The 13,607-nt window shown below is 38.2% G+C and overlaps 1 long non-coding RNA gene across 1 annotated transcript in view; it reads right to left on the bottom strand.

The window, feature by feature from the left end:
- LOC145546559 (uncharacterized) overlaps positions 1-13,607 on the bottom strand; it is a 174,161-nt gene that overhangs the window by 43,315 nt on the left and 117,239 nt on the right. The window contains exon 4 of the long non-coding RNA XR_014083027.1: positions 285-578. This is a non-coding gene — a long non-coding RNA (uncharacterized LOC145546559). The remainder of the gene's footprint in view (positions 1-284; positions 579-13,607) is intronic.

Consider the following 13,607-nt stretch of genomic DNA (forward strand, 5'->3'; position numbering starts at 1 on the left):
AGGGATCAATCAATTCATTAAGAGGTCATAACAATCCCAAACATTTATGTTCCAAAAAATAGAGCCTCAAAATGCAAGTGTAAACATGATAGAAATGAAAGAGGAAATAGACATGCCACAATTATATTTAAATGTTTCAGTATTCCTACTTCAATAGTAGATTTTAAAAAGTAAAAAGAAAATCATTACGTATATAAAAGATTTCAATAATGCAATTGTATTAGTCAGAATTCTCCATGGAAATAGGAGCAATATGTATGTGTAGATATATAGAAAAGACTTACTGTGAGTGATTGGCTCACACAGTTATGGAGACTGGAAGTCCCATAATCTGCCATCTTCAGGATGGAGGCTTGGGAAAGCCAGTACTGTAGTTTCAGTCCAAATCTAAAGGCTTAAGAACCAGGGGAGTTGCTAATGGTGCAAGTCCCATTCTGAAGTCCAAAGGCCAGAGAAACAGAAGTGCTGAAGTTCAAGGACAGGGGAAGCTGGATGTCCTGGTTCAAGCAAAGAGCAGCTTTGTCCTTTCTTCAACTTTTTGTTCTATTCAGGCTGTCAATGGATTGGTTGATTCTTACCTGCATTGAGAAAGCCATCTTTAGTCTGTCGATTTTGAAAGTTTTCCAGAAACACCCTCACAGATACACCCTGAAGTACATAATGCTTTACCAGTTCTGTGGACATCTCTTAACCCACTCAAGTTGATGCATAAAATTAACCATCACAACAATCAACCAACCTGAACTTTACAGAACACTCCACCTTACAACAGCAGAACATGCTTTCTTTTCAGATACACATGGAGCTTTACTAGGGAAAAGCATATTCTGGTTTTAGATAGATCTGATTAATTTAAAAGAATTAAAGTCATATAAAATATGGCCTCTGACCAAAGAAACTAAATCAGAATTCAGAAATAGAAAGATCTCTAGAAAATATCTAAATATTTGGAAACTCAATACCATGCTTTTATAAGGTATGTCAGAAAAGAAGTGAAAAAGAAATGAGAAAACATTTTGACCTAAATGCAAATAAAAGTACAACCTATCAAAATGTATGTAAATAAATATACATGTAATTTATATATAAAGTTTAAGCAATAGAAGGGAACTTATAGTGTTAATATCTCTGTTGAAAAAGAGAGATGTATAAAGTCAATGACCTTAATTTCAACCTTTAAGGAACTAGGAAATTAAGAGCAAACAAAGTGCAGAGTAAGTTAAAAAAAAGAAAAAGGATGGACTACATATTGGAGCAGAAGTCAGTATACTAGACTACAGAGAAAAATAGAGAAAGGAATTAAACCCAAATGTTTCTTTTTTTCTGGTCCTTGAAAAAAAATTTCAAAATTGACAAATATTTAACCAGACTAATCAGAAAAGTAAAAGAAAGGATACAAAACTGTCAATACTGGACTTGAGAGAGGTGACATTGGCACACATTCTACACATATTAAAATGTTAATACAATAATATTTTGTACAACTTCATGCCAATGATTTCTACAACTTAGAATAAATGGACACATTCCTTAAATGACTTAATCTAGAAAACCTAATTTAAAAAGAAATATAATAGCTCGATCTCAACCACAGTAATGTGATTTCTACTAAAAACTTCTTCCTGCACAGAAAATTCTACTCCCAGCTGGACTCATTGGTGAATTCCACTGAACGTTTATAAGGAAGAAATACTGCCAATTTTACAAAACTCTTCCAAAAAGAAGTGAGAACACCTCTTAACTCATGTTTTAAGCCAGAATTACCCTGATAAAAAGACCAAAGATATTACAAGAAAATAAAGCTGTAGACCAATATTCTTTGTGATAACGATGCAAATATTATTTAAAAAATCAGCATACTGAATTTAACAGTATATAAAATGAATAACACATCACACATTGTGACCAGTGGGTCATTCAACTCTGGTTGGAAAGACAACCATCATGTTGTTTTTTAATATCCTGAATCTGTGTCTATAAGGTTACACTTTGCTTGATACGAGGCTTACATAAACATCATCACTTTTCCACTACACTTCCCTCTACCACAGAAGACCCTTTAAGTATTAGACACCCAACAACTTTCTTCATTTCCAAAAGAATGGGAATCAATTGTCATGGGCTCTCTTTTACATTTCACTATCAGTCTAGCCTTCCTGGAGGTAATTCATTTCTTAGGGAATATGCCTCTTTCCTTGGAAATAGTCTTGCCAGTGTCACATGCAAAGATTTATGAGTTCAACCATTCTTCTGATATAAGCATCTCAGACTAACTCTCTGTATTCTTCCTCTGGAGATAAGTCATTATTTTTTAAATATTCAACTTTCCCAAAACTGACTCTGAATATCTTAGCCTAACTCATGTAACATTTATTAAAATTGCTGAGACATTTAGTGTTGAATATTCTTGGAATTGCCCCAGAATAACGTGCTGGGCTTCCATCTTTTTGTATCATGCATCCTTGTGGGTTGTACACTGAGATCTTTTTTCCCAGGTAACGTGCTTTAAATGATATAACTTTCTTTAATCTGTGGAAGATTTGTCTCCAGTTTGTCTCAATGCTTTACTGTGAGTTTTCCCTTCTAGGTATTCTTATTTCTATTCCATTGTTTGGACTCACCAACACACCTATCCTGAAAGGTTGCTTGTGGCCCTTCTTGGCTCTTTTTCCTTTCTCTCTGGTCATCACCTGAAATGCCATTATTACAGCCAACATAAAAGATCTATTCCTGTGAATCACAGGCATTCAGAAAAATCCTAGTCCTCCTTTTCTTTCATCTTGAGTCTAATTCTTCAGAGAGTCAATTAGAAATATTAAAAAAAAAATAGGGCATAAATTTGGGATCCCTGTATTTTAGGGGCTCTAATTTCTTGTAGTCCATAAATAATATTTTTATTGTCATCACCCATTGTGTTTCAAAAAAAAATAGAAAGAGTTGACAAACACACATCCCTGTATACACAACTTACAGACATTAATCACATATGTAATGCATTAGCCAAATATATAAAGAAAAAGGTCAAAATATCTTATTCAACTGCTGTAGTAAACACTAAGTTCAATTCATAGACACTCACTTGTGTCTGAATCCATTAAAATGTGGCTGTTTTGGAATCACACCTCATCAAATATCCCTACTGTTAAACTGGAAGAGAAAAATCTTCTAATTTTTATAACTTTATATCTTCCTCTTCAATGTATTTTCCAGTTAAGGAATTTAATTGTTATAAGAAGAAGTGGAAGGATTTTTTTGAACTCTACTGCTAAATAACAAGACACTGACAGGGTGACTCATTATAGGAATCCATTAATCTCAGCTGAATAGAAAGATCCAGATGGAATCGAGAGGAAATGGGCTATTCCTTTCCAAGAGTTAGCATAAGGACTACTCAGCTCAGGGTGGCAGATTTTATATTTAGTTTTGGCTAAGGAAGTATAGGTCACATTTTATATTTCTTTGGAGGATTACTAAAGAGGTCAACACTGTAGAGACCATTTTCTTTCCCTCAATTCCTAAGGATATTAAAGCAATAAAAATCTTAAAATCTATTTTAAAAAGTACACAAATATTTTCAAATTATTTATAAGAGAGACAGTAATTTATAGGGACCTCAGATTTAGCACATGCCTATACACATACACACCTCAAACCTTTTTTTCCCCTATAAAATATTTGTTGAGTCCCTAGCAAAGTTCTCACGATAAAATCTCATAAGCTTTCTTTAAGAGAATTGAATGTGCCATACTCAAGATTGGCAGTTTCATCTTTCCATGAGGAACAAAGGGTCTGGGGTAGGTTTAATGTAAACAAAATACTCTTAGGTTTGATACAATTTGGTTGAAAGCTTGAATGGTTGGTTTCATTCAGAATTGCTTGGGCAATCACTTAATCTCTCTGAAACTGTGACCCGTTATCTGCACATAAGGAGAATAAGAACTGATTCAATTTTGTGAGGATTATTCTAGATAACACCTATAAACGACTAGCCCCTGCTTGATCCTTATGGTAGATACCCAAAGATACCTACCTAGCCTTTTGTTTATTTTTCCATTTTTCAATCATTGATGGAAAAGAGCATGAAGCTGAAAGACTGAGCCTTTGAATGAAAAATATTGAGTCTCTGAAAAGCAAGATCTTTCAAGGTGTATTAAATCAGTTTTCATCTCCTGGAAGTAGTAGAGATCATTGAAAGGGTAGAGAGTTATTATAAAAGAGAAATGACTGCTGTATTGAGGAACTTAAAAGGCTGATGGTAGTGAAAGTAAAGTGAAAGTATTAGTTGTTCAGTCGTGTCCGACTCTTTGCAAACCCACGGACTGTAGCCTCCAGACTCCTCTGTCCATGAAATTCTCCAGTCAAGAATACTGGAGTGGGTTGCCATTTCCTCCTCCAGGGGATCTTCCCAACCCAGAGACCGAATCCAGGTCTCCCTCATTGCAGGCTGATTCTTTACTAGCTGAGCCACTGGCAGGAAAGGAAGGAAATAGGATGTTGGGTTTTCTGTAGTAAAAATGATTAAGAGTTTAAGGACTCTACTATGATTATCCACTAAGCCCTGTACATTCTGAGAAAGCTGCAGGAAAGTATCCTATTCCCTGCTCTTCTGTTTTTCCACATCTGGTCTCTCAGCCCTAACGCAATTCTTTAGATAGTGATCTAGGCATGTTTGGTGGTCCTCGTTTAGCAATTCTGGCTGGTAGTCTACTACATGCTAATTCAGCCTAATAGCATGTCCAGAAACATCTGAATTCAGGCTAATGGAAGGAGTCTGAGTTCAGTAGATAGTGGACAACAATACCCTAGAAGCATTAGTCATAATCTGCTTAAATAAATATGCATAATATATACATAAAACCATGCCTTTGCTCTATGCAATTCTAAAGGCATTCTAATGCCAGAAATATTCTAATACCAGAAACTTGTTTACCAACTTCTTCTCCATATACACAGCTGTCAAAATCCTCTAAGCACACTTTCATTGAGCACAGAACCTGTTCAAAGCTTCATTGTAGGTTCTGCTGAGAGGCAGTGAAAAAAGAGAAACCTTGATAGCTATTCAAAATATCTGTAAGAATAAGTTTCCCCTCATAATTCAGTCTTATGTCTGGTGCCAAACAGAATGCTGTATACATCATAGGTGTTCAGTAATATTTGTAATTGAATAGAATAGCCTTTTTATGTTATTTACTGCTATTTACTCAAGATCAGTTCTACTTAATTCACCTATGCATGTATGAAAACAAACGGGCTTCCCTTGTGGCTCAGCTGGTAAAGAATCTGCCTGCAATGTGGGAGACCTGGGTTTGATCCCTGGGTTGGGAAGATCCCCTGGAGAAGGGAAATGCTACCCACTCCAGTATTCTGGCCTGGGGAATTCCATGGACTGTATAGTCCATGGGGTTGCAAAGAGTTGGACGTGATTGAGCAACTTTCACTTTCATGTATGAAAACACAATCTTTTCCATTCTCATAACCGTTACTGAAAAAAATAGGTAACATATTTGAATATACATAGATGCCAAGTATGGTTCTAAGCAAGTACATTCATTATCTCACTTAATCCATATCCCACGTCTGTGTGGTCACAGCTCCTCTTCATCCTACTCCTCTTCTGCTTTTTTTTCACATGATGAAATAGCTGAGGCACAGAAATATTTTTTAACAGAGATCCCCTCAGCAATGTAATGTGTAAATCAAAATAAATTTTGATAAAATTAAAAAAAAATAAATTTTTAAAACTTAGTTAAATACACAATGGCTTCAACCCATTAATTTTCCAGCTCTGCTTATACAGAAATATATAATAAATTGTCCAAGGTCACTGTAAAAAGAAGAATCTAAATTTGACCTGAAACAATGTACTCCAGAGCTAGTACTCCTAATTTGAGAGTTTACTTACATATTTCACCTTATGTAATTTTTAGCCCTAGAGGATATTTATCATTGTCTTCAAACCACTGTGTATTTCCTGCCTCAGGTATGGCTCAGAACAACTCACAATTGCTTGTGCCCCTGAGTTTAGAGACTTTCTGAATTTTAGGGAGGAGACTGAAATCATGACCACTGGGAATGGATATGTCCATGAGATGTTTCTACAACCCAGAAATCCAGCTCTCTGAGGGGCAAAGGGAATTTTATAATTCTGGAGAGAATATGCTGGAAGAGAGCAAGGGAAAGCTAGGATTTGGGGGAGGATCTTGTGAAAAATAGAAAAATTTCATGGCAAATAGTAAGGGAAAACGTGGGAGCAGTGACAGATTTTATTTTCTTGTACTCCCACATCACTGCAGACAGTGACTGCAGCCATGAAATTAAAAAAATGCTTATTCCTTGTAAGGAAAGCTATGACAAACCTAAACAGCAAATTAAAAAGCAGAGACATCATTTTGCCAACAAAGGTTTATATAGTCAAAGTTATGGTTTTTCCAGTAGTCATGTACGGATGTAAGAGTTGGACCATAAAGAAGGCTGAGCAAAGAAGAACTGATACATTCAAACTGTGCTGGAGAAGACACTTGAGAGGCCCTTGGACTGCAAAGAGATCAAGCAAGTAAATCCTAAAGGAAATCAACCCTGAATATTCATTGCAAGGACTGATCCTGAAGTTCCAATACTTTGGCCATCTGATGAGAAGCACTAATTCATTGGAAAAGACCCTGATGCTGGGAAAGGTTGAGGGCAGAAGGAGAAGAGGATGACAAAGGCTGAGATGGTTGGATGGCATCACTGACTCAATGGACACGGATTTGAGCAAACAATGGGATATCGTGGAGGACAAAGGAGCCTGGTGTGCTACAGTTCTTGGGGTCACAAAGAATCAGATACAACTTAGCGAATGAACAACAACAACTTGTGAAAAGGAAAATAATACAGTTGTGAGGGGAAGAGCATGCAACCAAACCAACGTAAAAACTTCTAGATAACAAATGCTAGTGAGTTTGTGAAGTGACAGTTTTTCCAGAATGAATAATAAATTGTATGTTTTGCCTCCCACATACAGATGGTATAACTGTTTTAATTACTGAGAAGTTGATGTAGCAATATTAAAGATAATGTTTGACTTTTAAAAATTACCTGTCACTTCACCACCCCAATAAAGCAATTACTTTCATTTGTTATGTGTATTATATACAGTCTATGTGAAAGAAACATCTCCCTGTCTACTTGTATTAAAATAGTGACGTAAATATTTCCATCTTCCAACTTAGTGTAGTTTTAATGATTCTGTCACACTCCATCAGTAAATGTAAGGTTAGTATTGGAAATTTTGGCTATTTCTAATTTTTTTAACTATTGTAGCTGATTCTGCAATAAACATATTGATTTGTATAACATTCTGCTTCCACTGAATGATTTCTTTAGGATAAATTCTCATGAAAATGGTGATGATAACTGGATTGTTTTTGCTACAAACTAAGCACTTAGGTTTAATTTTTCATTCAATGTATTTTAAGCGTTCTTCCCTCTTTTATTTGCTCTTGGGCAGATCCACAATATGTACCTCTTGTGCGAGACCAAGAGATGAAAATTCAAAGGCAAACTGTTGTCACAAAAGACTTTCTGAGACTAAAACAGAAACGAAGAAGAATTTAGAAGAAGTTGCACTTTTTGATGCTCTTGCTCCCACCATAATGCATTCCTCTGTTTATTATTTCCTCTTCCACACACACCTGTCCAGTAACCTAGATGCTCTTGGACAAGGAGGGGGGATGCCGAGGCTCAACTCTAGCTCTGAGGATGTGAAACAGACTAGGTGCACAATGTGTAAGCCAATGGATGATGGAGACTGGATGGATGGAGCAAAACCTTTTACTTTCGAATTGTGCTTGTTGAAACTGTGATTTCTTTTGGGAATTTTGTCACATATTCTACCATTATTCCTATGTTCTCCTATGAAATCCCCCCCTTTTAACTAAAACACAATCAATCAGCCTATGTAATCTGCTTTCTCTTGTCCCAAGATAGTATCAATACATACTCTTTTTATTAGTTGGCTGAGTTAATGTAAATACTTCAGCGAAGAACTGAGAGAAGACCTCAAATATGGTGGTGCCACAAGATGGAAAGAACTGGAATTTTGCCTGATGAAAAGCCAACTGGATTGTGTATTGAAGAGGAAAAGTTAAAATTTTACATAGCCTCCTGCTCGTTCTGCCTCTGTAACTCAGCTTGCTCCTTGCAAAATCTGGATCATGTAGGTCACACTGTCTCAGAAAGTGGGGACTCACAATACTAGGAACTGGAGCTTATCTCACTCACCCTTGTCTTGCTCTTTGCAATTGCCCAGCCCCTGCAAACCTGCTTAATCATGCCTGTCCGTGTAAAGGTCAGGCATCCTCAGCCCCTTTTTAATTGCTGTTCCCGCATGCATGAAACCCCTTAGTTAAAACCAGCCTGTTAACAGCTGGTGTTGCCCACTATAGCCTGTCTATAAAAACTCTGTAACCCCTTTTTCGGTGCTCAGAGATTGGAGTGTTAACTCCTCCAGGCCCGCCGGCGTAATAAACCTGAGTTCTCCAGCTCTCTGAGTTGTATGGTGCTTGGTTTCTCGATTACTGGTTTCTGCAACAGTATGAGTGGGAATGTGCTTGCATTGTGTTACACTGCAGAGGTTGAGAAGTTGGTAGTTTCTGTAGCTGGGTATTCGCTGTCCTAATGAATACACTTTCCATAACGATGATAATAAATCCACAGGACTTTACTGAGCACCTCATGATTCTCATCATTAGACTGGATAGTTGAACACAATCTTTAAGGGACTCAGAGTCTGGAATTGAGACTCTGGCTTTGTTGCTGTGAGTATGGAGGGCACAGGACTGTAAGCTTCTTTGCCTAATGAGGTTGTCATTTATTTTCAAACTACCTGACGAATCTGGGCTGTAGTATTCTGAATATAAATTGACAATTCTGCTTAGGGAAAAAGGCTTGGCAGCCTTGTTCAGAAATAAGTCTTATTCTAGGAAGTGTCTTTTTTCCTTTAATATCAGCACTCTTCAGTGCTGTTACACGGCCAAAGTGATTAGGTGTTAGGAGTGTGGACATGGCCTCCAGATCATTAAACCACCAGTTTTGCAACATGAATAATCTGAACTCAATATCTGTAATGCCGTAAGAGATAAATGACTGTGAAATCCCCCTGCGTGGCTGTTCAGATGGGACCCTGGGGGAAAGCCACCTCACTGGGAAAGATATCTGCCTGAGGTGATTAGGCTGGAATTTAATTTTATTTAAATGTGTGAACACTTTTAATAAGGCTCTCGAGGTATTACAAAGTTTGCCGAATCTTTATATTTGAAAAATGTTTTATTTTGCTCGATAACATGTAGAAAAGCCCTTATTGTGATTAGCATTTGAATAGGAGGATCATCTTAATACTCTTGTTATTAATATGACAGATTTGATTTTCCCAAAGGTGACAATTGAACCCAATTCTCAGATCAGTTAATCCATGTATTTATGTGAATTGAACTTTTTCTACCTTGTAATTTGGTTCTGGAGTACATTGGATTTTTTTTCTGCCCTGTGGGGTTCATGCACCAATTTAAATACCTAAGTTAACAGCCTACTTTTTGCTTGAAAGGAAGACTTAGGTTTCTTCCCTGAGTTCTAATCCTTGTCCACATGCTTTATGCAGGCAACAGACCTTCTGTTTTGTTATTTGATTGCTCCTAACCCTCAAAGATACATTTGCTTCAGAGATGGAAGTTTCAGATGGGTCCACAACTGTTTTTAAAAGACGTTTGTAATTTAATGATGATATGTGAGCACTGGCTGATGCCTTTTATATGGAAATGAAAAATAGAGCCTAGGGGAGGAGGAAGATAAGGTGACTTTTTTTTTAACTTCTCTTTGTATTCATCTGTAGTGTTGGACCCCTCAAGTTCCTTCTCTATAAGCTATCACTGATTCTTTTCCTTGCTAAGAGTGGTCCTGCTTGTTTTCTTGGCCCTTGGCATTTCCTTGCATTGATCCATGATATGTTACTTCCTCTTTCTCCTGTGACCATATTCCAGATCAGAGCTGTGAGGTCGAATCCATGGTCCCAGAGTCAGCACTGTGTGCTGCTGCTCAGTGCACATGGGCTCTCAGAATAACCACATTCAAGCTTTGTTTTAGAAGTCATGGGGAATGTGCGTCCACTTCTGAGTACAGCAGGAGGCTATAAATCCCTATTGCAAGTATGTGTCAGATATACGCCTGGACGGAAATTCAGATTTTTGAAAAATTCCAAGATCTCTTTAATTGCCATCCAGTTTTGTGCCTTATATATTTATCCAGGCTAGCTTTCACTTGAGTCAGTTACACTTAGCCAGCATTTCCTCTCCAGTAAGTTTCCAAGAGCCCCACATTTCTTTCTCTTGATTTGTTGTGCAGTATTTTTCCTGTACATACTAATATACTTACTCCATGGGGTCACAAGGAGTCGGACATGACTGAGCAGCTGAACTGAATATACTTACTACTCTGCAAATGTTCCCACTTTTTTCTCTTCTGAGACCATTCACTTGGTTGCTTTTCTTCTCTTGGTTGCCTGAATCTTCAAAGCTCACTTCAAGCCCCACCCTCTCCAAACCAGTGTAGAAACATGAAACATCCTGACAAGTGGTTCCCAGCTACTCTGGGGACACCTCTAGGAATATAAAACCGAGATATACTCATCACTACATTGTTAAGAGGGCTTCCCTGGTGGCTCAGTCAGTAAAGAATCCACCTGCAATGCAGGAGACCCAGTTTTGATCCCTGGGCTGGGAACATCCCCTTTAAAGGAAATGGCAAGCTACTGCAGTATTCTTGTCTGGGAACTCCCATGGACAGAGGAGCCTGGCAGGCAACAGTCCATGAAGTCACAAGAGTAGGACATGATTTAGTGACTAAACCACCACCTTCATCACATTGTTAAGAACCAGAGTGTTTCAAAGGGTTCAAGCATTTACAAGATAAGCTCAGATCAGGAAATGAATTATGTACTAGCAAACCTGGATTCTAATCCCTCTTTAGTAACTAACGGGATGTATGACCTTAGGAACCTTAATTCTCCTCTGTGCATTTCAATTTTACTTTTCTGCAAGAAAAGCGGGCTGTATGAGTGAACTGACTGTCATGTAAAGTTGCTATTAGAAAAATCCATTTGTTATAATGTCAGAATAATGGCATTTTCATATTACTAACCAGACTTTGATTAAAAATCACAGTTGTGTCCTTAACTTTGATAAACATAATAAAGCTATTAGTTGATGCAAATTAAAAAAAAAAAAGATTGCAAGGAAGTATGTGTAAACTACACTTGAAAGCCATTCTTATTATTTTAGAACCATACCATTTATTCATCCTTTAAATATGGCACTTCCTCTATTATTCTGACAGCAAACAACTTTTCTGTCCTTATATTTTTGTTTTCAATGAATAGTTTTCTGCTATGCCTGTATGTAAAAATGACAGTACACTTAAATATAAAATTTACCAGGAAACTTGTACTGGAAGATATGGTACAAAAATTTTGTGGATGTCATGTTAGTAAGGGCTTCCCGGGTAGTACTAGTGGTAAACAACCCACCTGCCAAGGTAGGAGACATAAGAGTCATGAGTTCGATCCCTAGGTCAGGAAGATCCCCTGGAGGAGGGCATGGCAACCCACTCCAATATTCTTGCCCAGAGAATCCCATGGACAGAGGAGACTGGTGGGCTATAGTCTAAAGGGTTGCAAATAGTCGGACACAACTGAAGCAACTTGGCATGCACTCATGTTGGTAGATTGGGGCTTTTCCGAAGGAAATGATGGCATGTCTTTCAAATATGACGGAGGACTCTTATACAGTGGAGGGTATCACTGAGAACTATTGTTGGTTTGGGTATCCCAGGAGTTGAAAGTTGATGGTTACACTTTTTATCTGGTCTTGGGTTGGTTAAGTCTCCTTGAGAAGCATAAAGCAGGATAATTGGTGCCAACATGATAGCTGAGTGAAGAAGTGGAAATTTTTTTCAGTAAAGTTTCAATAAAAAGTGACCCTTCCAAATAGCCAGCAGCAGTTCTGCTGGGCATTTGGAGAAGTGGATGGATCTGACTTTTAAACATCAAAAGAAAAGGAAATTTTTTTTCTTCTAGGCTGGTCTGAAGGGAAAGTGAAATTGCCTTGCTAGGGCAAGAGAAGTAGGCTCACAGGCTGCTTCTGACAAAGACTGCTAACAGGCTGCAGCTTTGTCACGTCACACTGCCAGCATCCACCCCGTTGCTGACAAAGACGACCTTTGGTAGACTTGATTCTCTAAAACAATGAGGGGCCAGGAGAAAATGCATTTGCATAATGTAAAGAGTGTCTGTGTTACTGCCCAAGAAAGATGCCATGTAGAATAAAAACGGAAGCATTCTGTCCTTCCTGACTAAATGCATGACCCTAGGGTAAGTCAAAACCAAGGTACAAAACTCTCAGAGTATCATTTAAATGCAGATGTGTGGTAAAGTACCTGCTTGCCAATGCTGGAGACAAAAGAGATGCAGGTTCCATCCCTAGATCAGGAAGATCCGCTGGCGGAGGGCATGGCAACCCACTCCAGTGTTCTTGCCTGGAGAATCCCATGGACAGGGGATCCTGGACCGCAAAGAGCTGGACACGACTGAAGTGACTTACTACACACGCTTGCCTGTTGTGGCGGTTTTCAGTCTTTTAGGAATCTTGGATGCCCTTCTTGGTACAGAGGAAGGAACCTGATAGCTACTGCTATGGTGGAAAGAGTTTGAAATTAAAAGGCAAATTGTACTTTTACATTTGCTTATTATGATCCTTGGCGTATGTCATTTGTTCTTTCTGAGTCTCAGCTCCTAATGTATAAAATGGGGACAATGTTGTATGTGGGATGAATAATGTAACAATATAAACATATATTTTAAATTATGATGCACAGATTTTAAAAATCATTAATGTCACAAGATCAAATGTTTATGCCGTTTTAATTGGAATCCTCTGAGAAGCTGGCATAAAGAAGGGTTTAAATATGCATGTAATTTACTAGTGGAAATGTCTGTGCAAGGGCAGGTAGGGAGAGAGTTGAGGAGAACTGACACACCTTGATGAAAGGTGACCTTCAGTGAAGAGAGAGGTGGAGAGGAAGTTTAGGTGAACATGTCATAGATTGCTGCACAATCTATGTTTTGGCAAAGCCACCCACAAGTCTTCAAGATAAAACATGGTTGTGAGGAAAGACCTGTGGCTCCTAGCGTACCAGGGAAGAACAGAATCTGACTCTATGTTGGATCTGTTTCTTTAGCTTTGGTTTTTCATTGCTTTTGCTTCTGTAGTCATAGAAAGGATGCTGTCTTTAGCTGTAAGCACACATAATGGCCTGCCTTGGGGAACCCTGCCCCTTTGCCTGAAAGTTAAACTAAAGCGCCTTTGCTCAGCTCAGAGGGAGAAAGTCTGACCCTGCCCACCTGTGAATGGCTGCAGAAAAGAAGACTACATCCCATCCCTGTGCTGGCCAAGCCAGGAGATATTTTGTAAGACCAATGGCCTTTTTACTTTACTTCCTTACTTCCTCCCTGTGTCTGTTATATAAGAGAAACTGGCATCCAGACCCCAGTGAGATGGTACTCTAGGGTGCTAGCCTGC

Source organism: Giraffa tippelskirchi, chromosome 4 (assembly GCF_054371585.1).
Source record: "Giraffa tippelskirchi isolate mGirTip1 chromosome 4, T2T-mGirTip1v1.2.pri, whole genome shotgun sequence".
NCBI classification, from domain to species: Eukaryota; Metazoa; Chordata; class Mammalia; order Artiodactyla; family Giraffidae; genus Giraffa; species Giraffa tippelskirchi.